The sequence below is a fragment of the Arvicanthis niloticus genome, chromosome 10, assembly GCF_011762505.2.
Source record: "Arvicanthis niloticus isolate mArvNil1 chromosome 10, mArvNil1.pat.X, whole genome shotgun sequence".
Taxonomy (NCBI): domain Eukaryota; kingdom Metazoa; phylum Chordata; class Mammalia; order Rodentia; family Muridae; genus Arvicanthis; species Arvicanthis niloticus.
Window position 1 is genome coordinate 63,490,908 of NC_047667.1, and position 20,606 is coordinate 63,511,513.

General features: G+C 42.7%; 1 protein-coding gene across 39 annotated transcripts in view; it reads left to right on the plus strand.

Annotated features, from left to right (window-relative positions):
• LOC143443738 (uncharacterized) overlaps window positions 1-20,606 on the plus strand; it is a 130,378-nt gene that overhangs the window by 41,301 nt on the left and 68,471 nt on the right. For 2 of the 39 annotated variants that reach the window (XR_013112994.1, XR_013112990.1), the window contains exon 2: window positions 18,834-18,995. The exons of the other annotated variants lie outside the window; for them this stretch is intronic. The gene's annotated coding sequence lies outside the window, so the exon portion shown is untranslated. The remainder of the gene's footprint in view (window positions 1-18,833; window positions 18,996-20,606) is intronic. 39 annotated transcript variants of the gene reach the window in all.

Consider the following 20,606-nt stretch of genomic DNA (forward strand, 5'->3'; position numbering starts at 1 on the left):
CAATTGCAATATAATTGATTCTTAAATACTATGTAGAAACCTCATACAATTATGGAAAAACAAAAGTTATCTAGACATCTCAAATCAAAAAAGATTCGGAATTCCTGCACATTTAATTCCTGATAATCACCAGTCAGTTTGGACATTAAGATTGCATGGTGTCTTGTTTTCTCTTTGCCAGGTTTTGACAGAATTGATAGTTTTACAACATTTAACTCAATACGCATGGAAATATAAGATTAAAGCTGTGAGAGAGATTTTTTTTTTCTAAAAAAAAAATATCACTTTATGGCTTAAAAGCTGAAATGTGTTACCTGCTTCACGGTGACAGAAATAAACTCAAGGGAAAAAATCAAAAGCGATTTGATGCTGGGCCTTAGAAATCTCCTCCCCACAGGTGTACAGGTTCCTGGGGGTCTTAGGGTGTTTTATTTTAACTTGGGGACTCTAAAATGTGACAAGGTAACAAATCACCTAAAGGAGTAAAGGGGTCTCTTCCGTGCTCCCACTGAGTCAGGCACAATGTGTTTTGCTGTTAAAACCACTGGCTGAAGAGTGTCATATCTTCAACACCTGGCATTTGATGTCACAGAGATCAAAGCAGATGTAGTAGAGTCGTTTGATTGTGGTCTTTTCAGTTTTAACTGATTTGTGGACACATTAGTGAGTATTGGCAAGCACAAATGTGAGTTTTCTAAAGAACTCTCCCTTCACAGATTAAGAATTTCAGATTCTCCTAACATAGTGGACAAGGTGATGTGTGGAGGAAAAGCAGCTGGGTGGGTGCAAGAAGCAGACTGTTCACCTATGCCTTCTGTGGCTTCTCAGCTCTCAGACATAGCCTTTCTGGGCCTCTGTGTCCTTTCCTGTAAAGTGAGAGGGAATGCATGTAACTCCTGCTTGAATCTCCTGACCTTGAACACTTAGCGGTTTTGTTGCTTACAGCAACTCAGTCAACTCTTGATATCAGCTACTTTATACCAGCATGTGTGCATCAATGCACTGTACATGCTTACATGTGTGTCTGGTCATGCTTACATATGTGTATTCACTAGGTTCTAAGCCTTTGTGGGCCAGGGTCAGGGCCAGTCTGTGTGTATCTCTAATCCTGTGACATTGTGCCACAGAATAGGCTACTGTTTGGCTGACTGAGCCAAAGATCAAAGGGAATAGTTCCCTAAAGACTCTACATGATATACCAAAACCAATGAGGCATAGTCAGCTATTATTATTACTTTGATATTTTAAAAATCTGTTTTGAGACAGGGTCTCACTATGTAAACCAGGTTCATCTCAAACTCACAGAGATCTGCCTGCCTCAGCCTCCTGAGATTAAAGGTATGCCTAATTTGGTGATTGTTTATTATTTTTGAGATATTTCATATATGAGTATAGTGTGTTTATGTCATTTCTACTCCTCCATTTCCATACCCCAACTCTGCCAATGCTTCTTCTCCTCCACATCCATCCCTCAAATTCATGTCATCTTCTTCCATGATCACACACACTCATGTTCACACACATGATCACACACACATGATCAAACATATGATCACACACATGATCACACATGATTAGATTACATACATGATCACACACATGATTACACTACACATGATCACACACACAGGCATCTTACTGAGTCCAATTAATATTGCCAATATATAATTAGTCTTGGGTAACCTAAGAGGGCTTTGTCTCTGGAGAAAACTAACTCTCCCTCCCTCAGTAGCTCCTCAACTAAGGATAGAAGGACTAAGAAGGTTAGATTATTCTAAAACAGTTGTCCTTTCCATGTTGGTCTGTATTCTAGTGTGGGCTTTTGTAGACAGCCATATTGCTGAGAGCTCATGGGTTCAGCATCCTGGGAATGCCCAGGAGACCCTACTTTGCAGTGGTTCTATTAGCCTTCTGGATTCCACAGTGTTTCTGCTCTCTCTTCTGCAATGTTCCCAAGCATTGATTGGAAGAGTTATGCTATAGATATTAGATATTCATCTGGGGATAGGCACTCCATGTTCACTTAAGTGAACTAATTTTTAAAGCAGAGCCCTATCTATCTATCTATCTATCTATCTATCTATCTATCTAACTTTATTTTATGAAATGTGAGTTGAGCTTTAATCAGATGCCTATAAGCTATGACATTTCATGTGCCTTTTCCCATACACTGAAATGGCATCCCATTTCCAACAAGACCTGCAGTGAACTGAATCAGTCCATCTATCTTTCATGAGAAACAAAGACCCATGAATGAGCAACGAAAACCAGTTTCTTTTGCACAAGTCTAGACACATCTTAGTAGTTATCAATGAAAACTGAAAGTCTTAAACAATGCAGTGCCCACGGCGAATGGCAGAGAGATCAGTTAGCCAAGATTAGAGTCCAGAAGCAGACCCAGGACTACCGAGGGCTGTCACGGTGAGTGTGGAGGCATTTCAGATCCATGGCTGAACAGTACATTGTTCAGTGCGTGGTACTGGGACAACTGTTTCTCCATCTGGACTTACACTACACACAGAAGTAAATTCCAGATGGAGCAAACCTCTAAACATAAGACTAGAATCTGTGCAAGTACAATAAGAAACGGCCTAAACCTTTAAAATGTAATCCTGAGCTAGAACGTCTGTGTAAACTAGATGGTAAAGCCAAAGATCAGTGAGGAAAACCCAACAGACAGGACTTCATTAAAAAATAGTCATCAGAAAGTTAAAAGAGAAATGGTGTGTGGGGACATAAAATTTGGATTAGACACTTCAGAAGAGGGCTTGGAGCCATTATTCAAAGAGAGTATACAAGTTATATAGACAAACTGGCTCTAAAAAAAAATTTAGCAAAGCATGTAAAATGAGCAGTTCTCAGAAGAAATGCACACGACGAGGGAACATTTGAATAAACAGGTTTAATCTGTTTATGGTAAAAAGCAGGGTGAAGAAAGGGCGGGGCTGCTGGCTCTCCTACCAGGGTTGATTGGATATATCAGTTAGTGAAGATACTCTGTATACACTACCAAGGACAAATGTCAGTTGTGTTGCTAGGCAAAAAGGAAAGTTCTAGGACACTCCACATTATACAATATTTTTTGTACTAGAGTTGTTTTTTTTTTTTTCAAATTATAACATTTTAAATTCATTTTTCTGAGAGGTCCATACATGCATACAATTCATTTTGACCATACCTCTCTTCCTCCTGACTCCTGGATCCACCCTCAGCCCTCAGCCCACCTCCTCCCAACTTGATGTCTTTTTTGTGTGGCAATAGTTTTTTTTTTTTTTAAAGTGCATGCATATAAATAAATTTTCATAATTTATTTGCATTGCAGATGTATGGCATAGTGGGTTTCTCTTGAGGTAGAACCAAGGTAGAAATACATATTTTTTTCTGATAGAAAACATTCCTTTAATTATTGCTTATTGAACCCTGATCAAGTTGATTGACTCCTTCAGGAAGTATTGTAGGGCATTTAGTTGCACCAAGCACTTGTGAATGTGGTACAGTTCTTTGTTTCAGAATCTCAGTTAATTCTCTTTAGATTCTTTCAGTCAGTATGTTCTGGTCTGACACTGTAGTTCCAGCTCTGCTTCTCAGGGTCTTTCAAACTTTAGATTCTCTTGATTTGTCCAAAGGCAATAGATCAGTCTCTCCTGTCAACTGTTCTTAAGTATTCAGGGTACCTACCCCATCTGACCACAAGCACTGGGTGCTAAATCAGTTACAACATCACTGAATCCAGGAGTCAGCAGGGTGAAGCAAATCGATGCAAGCAAAGCCTTGAGTCTGTTTGAAGCCACCTCTCAGTTGTTTGGTAGCAAGGAGTTAATGTTTCAAGAGCGCAGCCCTTTTGTCATCCTGGGTCTTTAAGGAAAGCTTTTCTCCTCATTCCAACGACTTCCTGTTCATGGGCAAGCAAGAGGAAATGAGGCTGTCACAGGAGGATGGTCCCACCCTTTTCCAGTCGTGTGGCTAATTTGTCAGGTGTAATATTGGCACCTGGTGGCTTATGTTGGCCTCCAGCCCACTCCTGCTGGGGAAATATCCAAATACTTGTAGTAGGTGGTGGGAGACTTCAAAGGCATTCGTAAGAGAAAAGGATATTGTCATTAAGGAACTTAATGGAGAGCACTCCCAGTCATTTAGTGATGTCAAGATGAAAGGAAAATTTTAAAAACACATTATCCAGAGTTTTCTCCTATGTGTCGTCTAACCTGTTAAAACAAAGGCTTGCAGCATAGTTGGTTTAGTGAGAACATATCCCTTAGGATGTGCTTGTACTGGTGGCTTAGTTACCTTGATTCGGTGAGACTATCAAAGGTATCAGTTATCATATGGGGCTATAGATTATCTCTCTGTAAACATAATTCCTGCTCTGACTTATCTTTTAAGTGTGGACTCAGCTTGCATCTACTAAAGGAACTGTAGCTTTTGGCTCAAAGGGGAGAAGCCCAGCACTGCTGAGTGTGTCTGATAAATGAAAGAGACAATATGAGTCTTTAGAACTCACTAGGAATCCTGGATGGACACAGCTGGTTCTGTCCTGTATGTTTCTATTTTTGACAAGATATAGTTGCTGTGGTGGTAAAAATGGTTCAGATGTTAAGGGCACTGGTTACTCTTCCAAAGGACCAGGGTTCAATTCCCAGCATCCATTGGTAGCTCACAACCATCTGTAATTTTAGCTCCCAGAGATCCAATGACCTCTGTGGTCTTCGTGGCACCTCACAAACATCTTGCACAGACATGAATTCAGGAAAAGACATCCATACACATAAAATAGTAAGATGAATTAAAAAAAAAAAAAAAGAAAGAACGAATCGGAGCTGGAGAGATGGCTCAGTGGCTAAGAGCACTGATTACTTTTCCAGAGGTCCTGAGTTCAATTCCCAGCAACCACATGGTGGCTCACAACCATCTGTAACGGGGTCTGGTGCCCTCTTCTGGTATCTCTGAAGAGAGCAATGGTGGTGTATTTATATGCATAAAATAAATAAATAAATCTTAAAAAAAAAAAAGAAATCATTACCCTTTGAACAATGATACAGGCAATTGTCTGCCAACCCAAAGTAAGTTTATCTATGTATGTGATTTAACTGAACTAAAATCAGTGGTCTCTAAACCATTATAAATTCTACAAACAATGGCATTTCCATTAGTTTCTATGATTCATATAAATACTGACATGGGGCATCTAAAACCCACAGAGGATGAGTGTTATGGACATGAAAGATGGATGATCAGTCTCCCTGAGGTATTTATTCATGGACTCATCACCTGTAAACACCACTCAGCGTATTAATCAAATGATCAGTCTAACTTGTTGACATTTTGCTGGCCTAACCCACGGCATCAGATAAATTTAAAATGCAGTCTTAATTGAAAAGATATTTGTTGAATATGTGTTACGATGAAGGATGTTTGATTGGATTTACTCTGTCAGAGACAAGGCAACTTCCAACTGGACATGCTGCACGGAGACCCCTAACCTTACAGTGGCCAGGAAGCAGAGGGGAAATGTGTCTTCCCTGTCTTCTCTCATCCTTCTTTTCTCAGTCCTCAGTTGATGGGATGGTGCCACCCATACTCAAGGCAGGTTCTTCCCACTCAGTGAGCCATATACACGCTGAAGTGGGCTCCCCTAATCCCCAGGCACTTTTCAGCCCAATCTTCAGCCCAATCGAGGGGATAGTCACAATCAACCAGCACAATCTGGGACTGGCTGTGGTGTCTAAAGGTTGAAGCTAATTGGAAAGGAAGCTATGGAGCAGGAGCCAAGGCGCCAAGAGAAGAATTGAGTAACTGACGGTGGACAGGGCTTTACCTTCTGCAGGTTCAAATTCTAACTCTGGAAGCTGCCCTCATCTTCTCTCTGAGTTTATTCTAGCCTCCTCTTCAGCTTCATCATGGTTTGTGCCACCTCTTCCTGGCTCAGCCCATTAGTGTGCTATGCTCTGGTTTTGTGACCTGAATTCTGACTGCCCTCTGTGTTTGCAACCCTCTTTATTTCTGGTTCCGAACATACCTCTCTCTGCTTTAGGACCAGCTCAAGCTCCTCATGTCCTCAAAATGTTTTGCAAAGACAACCACTCACTGGCCCATGTCTTTTTTTGAGCTCTGGAGCACTGTCGATTGATCATCTGTGTAAGCCAATCACATACAAGTCCATGCTGTTTAACCAGGTCAAACGCAAATGCCTTCCATGTTCTGTCAGCAGAGTACATATGCCTGGAGGGTAAGGATCAATGCTCCTCTCGCACCAATTAAGACCGCTGTTTGACTGCTCAAAACAAATGTCCCTGAATTAGATTTAGAAGAAGGGTTTTACTTTTCTCATACCATGAGAGGCATCAAGTGTGGCATCCATGGCTGAGTGGTGAGTTACTGTAGGAAGAGAGAAGCCTCTCTTGACACTTCTGCTTAGCTTTAGCATGGATTTGTCGTGTTAGTCTCACAAGCCAAACTCATCTCAAATACAGCATCTGGGTTCCCAGCAGTGAGGAGTAGCAAGGCAGGAAGAGCTGCCCAAGCTTGCCATGATGTGCCTCCCTGGGTGCTCCACCCCATAACTTCTGTTTACCCTGTGTCAGCTGTGCTGTAGACGACCCCTCCTATGTGTAAGCAATGTTGAAAATATTGGTTTAGTTCAATATATAGCCATCTCTAATGGAATCTGTGCTGTTTTAGCAGAATTATTAATAACTAGTTTTCTTTCTGCTCATTTGTTTGTCTCTATGATATGATGTATATTTAAAATACATGTCTCTATACACAGACATATATATGTAAATATGCATATGTGTATGTATTTATGCATGTGTGCGTTCTCTCTCTCTCTCTCTCTCTCTCTCTCTCTCTCTCACACACACACACACACACACACACACACACACACACACACACACACACACATGTAGACTCAATTCCTGTGGTGATTGGTTCCAGAACCCCACCCAATGCCAAACTCAGAGGATGACTCCCATATATAAAATGATGTATTTAACTGCATTTAACTACACATATTCTCCTATATAATTCCAGTCATCCTTATACTACCTTTTGATCTCACACTGAAACGCTGGCTGGTGAGAACGTATTATGTAACCTTGCCAGATTTTGAACTTGCAGCCATCCCCCTGCTTTAGCATCCAGGGTGCTGGAAATTGCTTATAATACCTAATACCACATGAACACCATACAAATGGTTGTCATACTGCAGACAGGTAATAATGGACAGAAAACTGCCTGTATATATACAGTTTTTTCTTCAATAATCTCTATCCATATTTAGCTAAATATAGATCTAGAATCCATGGGAGCCGGAGGCTGACTGTACATTTAAATTTTTGTTCATATTTTGACATAGACATCACACACACACACACACACACACACACACACACACACAGTGCATTATATGTAGAGACAGAAAGGCAGATTATACAATACCTTGTCCCTATCTGTCTGTAGATACTGATAGATGCTGTGTCTCTATATTTAAATAAAGATATGTGGATGCTCACAGTAGCATACTGTCACAACTAACCAAAGCCAACGATCAAAGCAAAACCGACCTACTATATCAGGTTTTATTTTAATTACCATGACCATTGTGGTTAAGGCAAGCAGAAATTCTTTTCCGTAAGTGGCTATCGCTGCTATCTGTGTACAGCTAAGACAGGCCTTTTCTACTGTTGTAGCCAGTGCTTCTAACTGTTTATCATTTATTTATTGTGTTTGTGGGTGTGCATGCGAGCGGGCATGGGCACCCTATGTGCAGTGTGAAGGTCAGAGGACACTTTGTGAGCCAAGGCTCTCTTCTACTATCCTGTTGCTTCTGGAGATCCAACTTGGGTGGTAGGAGTTGGGGAGATCCAACTTGGGTACCACCCAAGGAGTTGGCAGCAAGCACCCACTTACTGAACCATCTTGATGCCCCTTACCACTTTCTGTTGTTTGTGATCAGCATAGCCACTGACAGAACTCTAGACACTTGTGGTTTCATGCTTCTCTTGAGTTAAGGGTTCCTGATCAGTGACCTATGCTTACTTCCTTCACTCCCATTTCTCCTCAGGGATCCTTCTGTGTCTATGCATTGACAAGAGATACAACAACTGTGTTGGTCGTTGAGCTTTGCGTCTTGGAATTACCATCAGCACATAGGAAGGATGAAGAGACATTAGAATGTAGACAGAGGAAAGATGCTGGGACACCTTATGATGAACCCAGCAACCACGGCCACCATAACAGGGACTCAGGTGGCTCAGTTGGTTTGGGCCTGTGAGACAGTACAGTCCAGCAAACTCTTTACCTCATAGCCAAGAACGACTAGCAAAGTAAGAGAAAGAGGTAGTATCACAGGTTTATTTCAGATGTTCCCAATGAAAGAAAGAGTCATTTGGGGTTCTCTCTCTCTCTCTCTCTCTCTCTCTCTCTCTCTCTCTCTCTCTCTCTGTGTGTGTGTGTGTTGGGGGGCAGTTGTGGTATTATGTGTGCATTGCATGGGCACACTGAGGGACATAGCCTCTCAATGAATCTGGAGCTGCGATGGCTGCCAACAGACTTCAGCAATCCTCCTGCCTCTGTCTCCTACTTCACTTAGGTTATAGGCACACACAGAGCTATGCTTGGCGTTGCACTAGTATGCTGCGGTTTTGAATGCAAGTCCTGACTTTTGTGTTACAAGTGAGCCATCTCTACCTACCAAGCCATCCCCTAGCCCCTGGCTCCACACCTTAAGAGGCTATTCCCTCCTATAGTGTCCTCATAAGGGACGATCTTTGAATACCCAGACCTTTGGGGTATGTTTAAGATCCAGACTGTAGCAGGATCTAATACAGGCCCTGAATCTGCTGAATTAGATTGTGCGGATAAGGTAGCACTTGCTGTCAGGTCTGTTTCCCAGCCTCTCTTCCTATTATCCAAGCTTAGCCTGTGTGATTACATCCTAGAAGTGAAACAAAAGAAAGCGTATTGCTGACATCACTGCCGTCCAAATGACAGGAAAGCTTCACATCCCCAAGACAACAAAGTCGCCCACAGGCCAGGCAGATCTTAATCTCTGACTGAGGAGCACATGGCAAACATTTATTTTTATTGTCAGGGAATGTCATACATGCATGTGTATGATCAAATGTACTTCCTATCCGTTCCCTCTAATTCCTCCCCTGTGCTCACGGTTTCTTCCCAATTTTATGTGCTTTCTTCCTAAAAGCCACTAAGTTCACTCAATGCTGCTAGCATGTGCATGGGTAGCCTTTCAGGGCCACATTCCTGATGAAAACTGACTCCGCCCCCACCCCAGCAGTCTCCAGTTGCCAATAGCTGCTCCAGTGCTAGGGGTGGGAGTTCACACTTTGTCCTTCATCCATGCTGGGGTTCGCTTACATCTCATGAATTTGGTCACAGCCACTGTGAGCTCCTGTGTGCAATGGCCCCAGGACAGCTCAGTTTAACTTCTGTCGGGGGGTGTTCATCATCTCTGGCTCTTACAATCTGTCCACGCCCCTCTTCCTCAACAGTCCCTGGGGCATGGCAAGCATTTTGACTCCAGGGCTTTGTGGTACACTTGCCGAGTATCACAAATGGGGTGGGGGAATGATCTGTGGTCTATCTACTAAGGGGCTGACAGTACTGAGGACAGGAGGAGCCATGGGGCAGAACAATGGGGGGAAATGGTTAAAGACAAACAACATCAATTGGAGCTTCCTTGTTTGTTTTCTTTTGAAACCTTAAAGTTATCCAAATGGAGTGTTAATTTAAAAAAAAAAAGAATGTTTTCTTGGGAGAAGACAATATTTTGAAATGTTTTAATTTATGAGAGCCTGTCTTCTTCGTTCTCTCAGTGCCGCGTGAGGCTGAACAAATGTTCACCACAGCTAATTAATTAAGTTTGCAGAAAAGACCAGCAGGGGACTGGAAACTTGAAGTAGAAGTGAGCATTTGAGTATAAACATGCTGCCTGCCTGAGAGACTTTATCTGGATCGAGCAGTTGCCGACTTATCCAAAGACACGCTGTATCTCTGGGAAAATCAGGCTTGGCAGGGGGAGAAGCACCATGAACGGCTCTTGCTGGCAGCTCTCTCATTCATTCCCCGAGTTTTGCGAGATTCCATCCATACAGTATTATTCTAATGTCCTCTCTGTGGATGAAGGTGATTCCATGGACTTCTCTCAGAGAAAAGGGACCTCCCAGGGGAGGAGGTATATTTCTTTCTAAGCCAGGCTCTTTATAAGTCCTTTTTTTACCCTGTGAGGAGTCTCCATTTACAGATGAGGAAACCCAAACTCAGAGAATTTAGCAGCAAACACAGGATCCACTTACAGGCCATAGGGATGTGAGCTCACACATCCCTGATGATGCAGTCTTTTTGGTGACACCCATAACCCAGGGTGGGGAAAGAGGACGTGTGGTAGTGCATCCTGGCCTCTTGCATGGTTTTGTGGCCACATAAGGACAATCTTGGGAAAGAACCAGAGCCACAGAATTTGGAAAATGATCCTCATACACATGGAACAATTTCAGGTCAAAGAGAGTCCTGCAAAAGACTTCCTCAACCTTTGGGCTTCTGATTACAGTGGGCTAGCCATACTTCCCTCAGAAATTTGAATCTGTATTTAACATAGGGAAGAAGATGATGTATTGATGGCAGAAATGGAGACTGAAAGATGCCAGTGCAGAGAGAGCCCAGGACAGCTTTGGGGGGGTTAAGGAACATCCAGACTGTGAGTAGAACAGCCATGATCAACAAGAGGAGGTGTTGTCTAGGTAAGAGGGGTAAGGCAGAGGCATAGAGAGCCATGAAGTTGAGACATCACCAGCCTCCAGTTTCTACAGCCTGTTAGTCTCTTAAGGTCTTTGGACTCTAGTGGTGATGCAAGTTAACCTTACCAAAAGCTTCAGTCTCATCATTTTGACCTTTGCCCTGGGCATTGGCACCACGCAGAATGAGACTTGTGGAGAAGTTTGTTAGAGATGCTGTAAGCTGACTTACAGTTGTGTTGGCTTCCTTTTGTTGTTGTTGTTGTTGCTCTGATGAACACCAGGACCAAAAGCAACCTGGGGAAGAAGGAGACTTGCAGTTTATAGTCCATCATCAAGGGAAGCCAAGGCAGGATCCTGGAGGAAGGAGCTGAAGCAGACGCTGAAGCAGACCATGGAAGAATGCTGCTTCCTGGCTTGCTCCCAGACTCACGTCTGACTACCTACTTCTCTGAAGCAGTCCAGGCCCCCCTTTCCAGAGATGGCACTGCCCACAGAAGGCTGGACCCTCCCACATCAATTAGCTATCAAGAAAATGCCCCACAGAGGTACCCACGGGGCAATCTGATAGAAACTATTCCTTAACAGAGATTCCAAATTCCCGGGTATAGCAAGTCAACAACCAAGTTTAGCCACCACAGACCAATTCACCATTCTTACTGAACAGATCAATAGACAGAAAAAAAATCCTGGAATATCTGAGGGCAATTGCATGTGATCATTTTAGAAATTAAACATGACAAATATTCCATAAGTCTTTTATCAAGTTTATAATGACTATTGTTGTTAAACATCAACACAAAACCAAAACTTCACTATCTAAAGTTGTACTTAGTGAAATAGCATACCGATGAAACTTGATTGAAAAATGTAACCTTGATAAGATTAGATGTACAAAATTTGAATAGATAAAAAGAAATTTGCTGCTAGCTGAAAACTCCTATTGTCACAGATGACAACTCATAGTGGTAGATGCTGTGAAAGATGGATTTTATGTAGTCAAAAATGCTGATCAATAAATAACAACTCTCTCTAAGTTCGTATAAGGAAAATCAGCTAGATGAAATTAGTACCAACGATTTCAGATCGACGTGGAGGAAATCAGGAAAGCATTGACTGCTTCTACATAGAAATCACGTTTGGAATCAATTGGAGCAAATGAGAAATTTCCCATCTTAATACTAGGTTGCCGAAAGTTGGTGGTTTCTGTGTGGTAACTACAACATTAGAACAAAACTGAAACATTTCCATTTAAAGTCTTTACTTATAAATACATTTTATTAATTCTTTGAGGAGCTCATTCATGGATACAATGTATCTTGATCATAGTCACACCCAACTCCTTCCCCTAACTCCTCCCAGATCAATCCCTTGATGTCTCTATCGCCTCCTCATTTCATATCCCTTTCTCTTTAACAAGTCACTGAATCCATTCATGTTTCCTATGTATTCATGAGCATGTGGTCATCCACTAGATCATGGCCAACTTACCAAGGGCAACATCTTAAAAGAAAATGGTCTTTCCCTCCAGCCAGAAGTTATCAAAATCTCCTTACCTACTGTGGGGTGGGAATCATGAGCCCCTTCCTCACTCCATGCTCCAACATGGACTGGCTTGATCTGGTGCAGGCCACCACAGCTGCTCTGAGATCATCAGTGCTGTGATCCCGTCCTGTGCAGAGGATGCCGCTTCAGTCCTGGTCCACTCCTCCCCAGCCTGTCTTTTGTAATCGTCTCATTTCTCTCTTTCTTGATGGTCTTTGAGCCTACTGAGAGGGCGTGGTAGAGATGTCCCATCTGTGGCTGAGCTCTCCATGACCACTTATTCTATGTGCTTTGACCAGGTGTAAGTCTCTGCGTTAACCTACCTCCAGTGAACAAAGATACTTTTGTGAGGAGGCCCATGAGTTGTGCTAATCTATGAGTATGGAGATACAAAGTAAGAGAACAGTCTAGTAAAACTGTATTCTATGTCTAGTAAAATTGTAATAGTAGATTTACCTCTGGAGCCTAAGAGCTCTGCAGCGATGGGCCCTTGGACAGATTCAGAAAGTACTAGATATGTGCTTCCTCTTGTGAAGTGGGCTTTAAATCCAAGCAGAAGTGGATTGTTACCTCTGTAACAGTGTACCACAATTACAGCATAGACATATATTGCTACACTGCTCAAACACTTTATTTGTAATGATGTTGAAGGGAAAAGAAAGGTGTTAGCTAAATTAAAATTCCAGAGGGAAACCTTTTCATGCATAAGCCAAGACTACTGGTCACCATTTTTTTTTTTCTGGATACAATGGTAAATATGAATCAGTCAGATTGGCCTAGACTCTGGAACTATACTGGGGAAAGATAATCCTGCAGAGGAAGCCGGCCAGATGAGACCTAGAGCCTTGGCCAATTACCTCAGAGGACATTAGCAGAGACATGAAGTATGGTAAGGCTGAGCCTGGGAAGGTAGGTTGGAAAAGCAGAGCAAAATCTCTCCCTGTCTCCTCATGCTTGGGAACTCCTTCAGATGGAAGCTCCCACAATAAACATGCAATTATCATTCAGAATTTTAAAAAGAGAGATAAATAGAATCTTATGAAAATGTAGGTTAGTGCCACAAGTTTGCTTGATGTTGGACCATATTGAGATGAACAACCATTCATCTTCCTACGTAATGTTAAGCAGAAGACAGTGTGAATATAGTCAAAGATGGATCCTAAGAAAGGTGTTATGCTGAGTCACAGCCAAAGAAAGGTGCTGAGTCACAACAAGAAATGAAAAACTGAGGGGTGAAAGAAAAGCTTACTGGGTAATAATGCCTACTACTCATCCTGCATTTGATTCCTGGGACCCACATGGCATAAAGTGAGAACCTCACAGGTTGTAATCAGACCTTTATACACACCATATCACCACAAATAACAAACTAATTATTAATTAAAATACATATTTTAAAGCAAAGCTGGAGAGATGGCTGAACAGGTAAGAGCACTTGCTGTTCTTGCAGAGGGCCTAAGTTGGTTCCAAGTACCCACATCAAAGACTCACATCTACATGTAACTTCAGTTCCAGAGAATCTCTCTTTTCTGAACTCTACAGGCACTGCATGCATTTAGTGTGTGCATACAGACAAGCTGGCACACATATACACACAGGTAAAAATAAATTTTAAAAAGGAAAATTGAAAGAACTTAACTGAGAAAAACAATATAGATGGGACATAGTTCCACTGGACTCAGAGGCCAGGGATGTCTTCTAGAGCCATGCATGTGAATACTGGGGTTATCTCCAAATGGAGGGAAAGCATGGAGACAGATCTTCACACCCTAGCAAACCTGTTTCATATCGTTTTTCCCACCGTGAATTTTTAGCCTTAGTTAGGGTTTCTATTAGAACACTGGGACCAAAAATGACTTGGAGAGGATAGGATTTATTTAAGCTCACAACTCTCAGGTTTCATTGAGGGAAATCAGAACCCTGAGGAACTCAAGGCAAGAAGTGAATGAGATGCCATGGAGGGATGCTGCTCATCATGACTTACTCAGCCTGGTTTCTCAGCCCAGGACCACTGGTCCAGTCCCTAGGGTAAAAAAGACACAGTTATTTCAGTTCGTAGGCTGAAGACTCTTCATGTCCAGGCTTCATAATGTGTTCTAGACACAAGAGAAAAGGGAAACATCTGGAAACAATGGGAAGGGATGTTTAACTGGAAATACTCTGTGGGCAGATCTCAAGTCCATCTCATAGCATCTTTCTTACTCTGTGATTTCATCCCTGGCCCACGTCACATTATTACAGGGAGCCTACCAGAGATGACCCCACAGATACAGTATGTAGCCAGTTGAAAGTCTTTATTCTAGATGGCTGAAACTACACTCAGGTATTTGGGACCCAAATATAGCACCAAGTTCTTAGGGAAGGGGGATTTAAAAGGCAAAAACCACATCCTGGTATCTCACTCAGTAGCTGCAGGGGAGGTTTTGTGCAAGTAAGCAGTTTAACACTGAGATAAGCAGTTAGTTGGAGGGTAAGGTTTGCACAAGGAGGCAGTTTAACAGAAGCTAAAATAAGTTGGATGGAACATTGTGACTTCAGGTTCTTAGAACAGAGTTGGTAGTTTTCCATGATAATTCTCCATCAAGTCAATCAAGTTCGAGATACACGTGAAGTGGCCTCAGAAAGAATACAAGATGGAGGAACCTCTGAATTGTCTTTCCCTGCCACATTTCCTACTGGCTCTATGGGCATGAGCCAAATCATTGACTAGTCTTGTTCTATGGTGGCATTGTTGGTCCTAAGGACCAAAGTGTAACTGAGTATATCTCTTTTTAATGGAGTTGGCCATTCAGGTGAGGGTGCAGGATCCCACTGTTAACTTCATCAAGACCCAGTGGTCATAATTATTCAGACAGTAAGGTGCTCAACCATCGTGACCAGATAAACAGAGACGGATACCAATTATCTGACCTATGTCTTCTTTCTTTACCTTCTTTGAGGGTTGATCCAGAAGCAGACTTTGGTATATTAGGTCACCCAGGTGTCACATGCATCTCTGGGGTGCCCTTCTCAAGAGGGCCTCAAGGAAGTATGGGGCTGTCAGAAACTGTTAGTGCTCTAGAATTAATTTATCAGCTTCTTTAACCATATGGGTGCTGGCAGCTATGGCCCTTATACATGCTGGCCATCTGGTTAAACCTGAAGTGGCCTCAGCAAGAATACAAGACAGAGGAACCTGTCCTCTGTCCACTGGCCTGCCCTGTCACACAGCATTCTTTGACAGTCCTTATTGCATCAGAATGAATGATTTTATATATATATATATATATATATATATATATATATATATATATATATGTGTGTGTGTGTGTGTGTGTGTGTGTGTGTGTGTGTGTGTATGTGTATATATGTATATATACGTATACGTATACATATACATCAGCCACATCAGGAAAGCTATGATGAAATAGGATTCCATTCTGTAGAGACTACACTGCCCTCTCCTCTTACTCAATGTAAGTCCTGGTTTCTGTTTCCAGAATTACTTACGCCAGGTGATTTGATATCTCTTGATAAGGAATATAAAAACCCATTTATGGCTCTCCCTTCAGGGCGTCCTCTTATAATTAAAGATCTGAGTGGTTTTATTCCTTCCTTGGAACTTTAATACTCACTCAAATGATCAGAAAGGTTTGAGCAAGTGATGGCCTTTTTTTCCATAGCCCAGCTTTGAAGCTTTGTGTTGTCTACTCTCTTTCTTTCCCAGATGACAGCTCTGTGTCTTGCAATTATCTTGGCTCTGCTCTCGATTCTTCCATCTGAATGAAAACACAAGTTAAACACTAATCACATTTATTGTATCTGCTAAGAAGGTGGCTGTTTCCAGTAATACCATTCTTATCTAGGAAGTGACTCAATTATTTTTGCCTCTGAGAAGATGATCAACTTTAGCTGACTTACTAAGAGGAAAGGATGGAGAGGGTGGATGTCCTCTTTCTGCTACCACAGTGTGGCTGAGAAGTCTGGAACATCTTAAGCACAGATTCTTCTCTTTCTCTAAAGGGCAGCAAAGGCCAGGGTGTTGGCATGCAAACACAAAGGATACACTTCCCTGGCTCCTCATCCCTGAGTGGGGGTGGGTTGGGAGAGTGAACAGGCCAGGAGGACAGGATGACAGAGTCTGCCCATGGTGCCATCACATTGGCGTGCCATGGAGTTAAATGCTTCCTGGAGCAGAGACTAAAACCACCAGACCAATATCATGTGGGATGCAAGCCAATGCTGACTTTGTTTCTGTAGGTGAGTGGCCTTGGAATTCACCAGGTTGGTGGCCTGGCTTTCTGCCTTTGTTGAACTGTGTATGTTTAATGCCTCTTTTGGATCTTTTGCTTTTACTCCATTTGTATCTACAGCCACCAAAACACTGTCCTGGTTTGGAACAGTGAGCAGCCACTTGGTTCTAAGAAATGAACAACCATGAAGTTCCTCTTTCCCCTGAATCCTGCCACCCACTAAGAGCAAGCAGAAGCTGAACTGATACTCAGGTAGTGGGGTCTGAGCTTGGCCCTGTACATATCTGGAAGACTTACCGCCTTTTCCATCTTTTCTACAGTCTTCCCGCTCAACACCTCATTCTCTTTCCAACCCTCTTTATGCAGAGCTTTATTGAGTTGGCTCAGTCTTTCCATGGATCCAGGCTTTTAACTTCAGATGTGGATGCTGGCTCTTTCAGGTCTTTATCATTATTTCTAACTTGATGGGTAAGGAGGCAGCAGATATATGATGGGGAAAGTCAGGGTTATAGCAAGAGGCCACCGGGTCCTTCCCACCTCTTCTCCAACTAATGATGCCAACCTGCCTTGGGCATGCCCTGGTTTGGGTCCTCAGAAGAGTTAGCACAGGATTCCCACTGCTTGCCTCACCTGGTGAATTCAGTGGTTCTCTATGGGTCTGTCTTACTAGCGAGTACCAGCCTTGCTTCTCTATTTCTTTTGAGAAACTTGATTGTTGCAGTCAAAGGAGGAGGCATGAGAAAAGTCCTTGAGGTAGATACTATGTGACTTTTCTTGGGGGAGACATGCACAAATATCTATTCAGCCCACATAGGGAATCTAGGAACTATCAAAGAAACAACTCCACCCAAGTCTAGCTTTGTGAACTGTTGAATTTATTGAGACAATTTACAGGACCATGGGAGACTCAAGGCAATGCACATGACTGAAATTCCACCCAGCATGGGATAGAGTCCCTGAAGCTCCCTGAACAATTTTCAGGCAGTAGAGCCTCCACCTACCAGCAGTTATATTGCTACTCTTGTTATAACTTTTGGAGGGGAGCAGACAAGGCTTGTGAATTGTGTAAATTTTAGGAACTTCCTGAGACTTGTGAATTATTTACTTCCAAAGCCTTGTAATTTCTGTTTGTTTCCTGAGACTTGACAAGCCACCTTCTGGTAGGGACTCTTTTAATTGTGAAAAAATTGCAACACTCGATTTTTTCAAATGCAGTATAATGAGGGCAAAAATCTATTGCTTTAAGTTTCTGTTTCAGAGGCTTTAGTCTGCAAACAAGAGTCTACCTCCTGCCTTGAAGGGAAACAGCATTTTCTACCGGCTAAAAGAGTAATTCAAGTGGAGTTCACTGTTGATTTTCAGGATTGTACTATAACACAGTTCATTGAATTACTCAAGTAAAATTGTACTTTTGGAAGGAAAAGGTTAAAGTTGGCTACTGATGTTCATCAGGAGATGGATATTTAATCTTTAATCTCTCATCCTAGGCCTCCACTTTGGATCAACTCATTATCCCAAATAAATGACGTGTCATTCCCATTATTTATGTCTCAGTGCAGCCAAAGTATCTGGATGTGGTTTTAGCAGGGCCATTCACTTCAGCCCATTCACGATTAATCTCCCTGCTAACATCTTTCCTGTCCTGTGTACTGTTCCCTGCTTGCTTTTATGTTTTCTGCAGAATGTTTTTAAAAGGATAATCTTTTACAAAGCAGACAGAATTTTTGTGTATGAACTGCTCTGTTTAAATGCCTCATTGATATATCATCTGAAAACTCGAGTAGTCAGCAAGCCCTGAGCTGTTGAGCCAGGCGAAAGCATGAGAACCGCTCTCTTCCGCGCAGGCGCAACAGTGAACGGTGATGGAAGGTGCCTTGGCTTTGGGCTTGCAGGACGCACAGAACCTCATAGCCTCAGCAGGCCTGGGCACCCGGAACATAAAGTGGCATGGTTGCAAGACGCATGGAGTCTCCTCATAGTCTCAACAGGCCCGGAACGTAAAGGAGCATAAGATAAGACACACTGAGCTTACTGTGTCAGGGATGAAGAGTTATGATGGCTCTATGACGTTTCTGCTGGAATTTTCTCAGAATGCGTTGTGACTATGGAAACCCTGATTTCACACATCCTCCTGCCCTAGTTTTAGCTAAACCCATCTGAGTGTCCAGAAAGTGACCACATGACGTTGCTCAGTGCCTCCTTTATGTATGTCCTATAGAGAGGGTAGAAGGAAGCAAGGAAGCTAATTGGGTGCGGGGAGGGACAGCCTCTTCCTCTTCACTCCTCCATCTTCTCTCTCCAGGGACTGGGACTGTGTCTAGACAGCCCTCTTGCATGGAAGATGTAAACACCATTGCATTCTTCGATGGACAAAGAAGGCTCTCTTGTGGAAATTTGCATGGGATCACAAATGTGCCACCGATGAAAAGACTTAACAGAGATGAACTCTGCAAATAGGAATGTGGTAAATGAAAAAATAATAATTTCAGTGGAACAGGGCTGCAGGTCCGGCTACTGTGGAAGCTGCCTGCAGAAGCCACACTAGGCCAGCACTCTGCCTTAGACGGTACATTCTGCTGGTAGAGACACATGCCCATATCTGAGACACAGACTGTACTTGAGTTTGTGGTTGGCAAAGCTGTAGGAGGAAAAAATAAAACCTCTCAACATGCAACGGTGCCAGAATTATATGTGCCTTCAAAGACAGTTTTTCTCTAACAAACTGATCAGTTTGGTATCTCAATAGGACAGCTTGCTGTTTTCCAAGGCATATCTATTGCATACTCGAGAATTTCTGCTAACACTTTTACATTTCTTAGGGAAACATTCAAAGCAGACATGTGGTTGTGTCATTCCAATGGCACTGACCCTGAAACACTAAGGACCTGCCAAAATCTTTTCTAAGATCTAAGCTATAAAAACACTCAGATTTTATCTATCAAGACTCTATCAACAAGAGGCACTATTTGGGATTTTGCTTTAGCTAAATGCCTCTATTGTTGGCCATTTGTTGTAGTGTTAACTAGGGTAAGTTCCCTTGTCTGCATCTGTGGTCTGACAAGATGAGGCCAGCAGACAAAGGGGGAGGAGCTCTTTAAGGTGTCCTGTGTGGCCTTTGAGAAAGATGGCAGCCGAGCGGTAGCTCATCTTCACCCTTGGCAGGAAAAAGCTCTGTGTTTGTGGTGGGTAGCAACTGGAAAAACTGGGAACTTCTTCAACATGGCTGGGTCAACTGCAGTGTTCACAGACTAAATGACTAGACATCATGGCAGAGCTCGCTTCCGGCAGCCGGGAAACTCAGAGTGGTTTCTTTGACTTTGAGGAGCTCTTTCAGAACACACAAGACAGCCCCGGAGGGCCTCTGCTCACTGTGTGGGGATCAATACTAGTGTATTTATGATCTGGGGGGAGTGTTCATGTGGCCATGTGAGGTTCATGAGTGTACACGTGATGTCAGTGTGAGTGTGGGCATGTAAGGTTCATGTATGTACACGTGAGGGTCAGTGTGAGTATGAGTGTGAGGTTCGTGTATGTACACGTGAGGTCAGTGTTCATGTGGGCATGTGAGGTTCATATATGCACATGTGAGGTCAGAAGGCAAGGCTGAATGTCTTCCTTAATCTCTGTTTTATTTTTCAAGACAACATCTCTTATTGAACCTGGCTTGCCAATTTCCCCAGACTAACTGGACAATGAGCTTGAGGGATATCCCTGTTTCTGCTTCTTCATGTCTAGGATTACAGTTCAATGCTGTGTCTGGGTTTTTAAAACATGTATTTTAGGGATGGATGCTTGCATGGCAAGTCGTTTACTGACTGAGCCATTTCCCTAGCCTGTGGCACCTTACTTTGAATTTCATTTTTCTGGTTCCTATTCTTCTTTTCCTTCTACAAATACTCACCCCAGCCTTTCTTCTTCTGTTTTGTTTTCTTTGCCTCCTTCCCTCTTTCTCTCTCCTTTTCTTTCTCACCCCTCCCTTATCTCAGAGTGATGGGGTCATATTGTATACAGGTGATATGATCTCCTCTTCCGAACATTTGCGGAGTTACACAGGTACACGTGGCCATCACCCAGA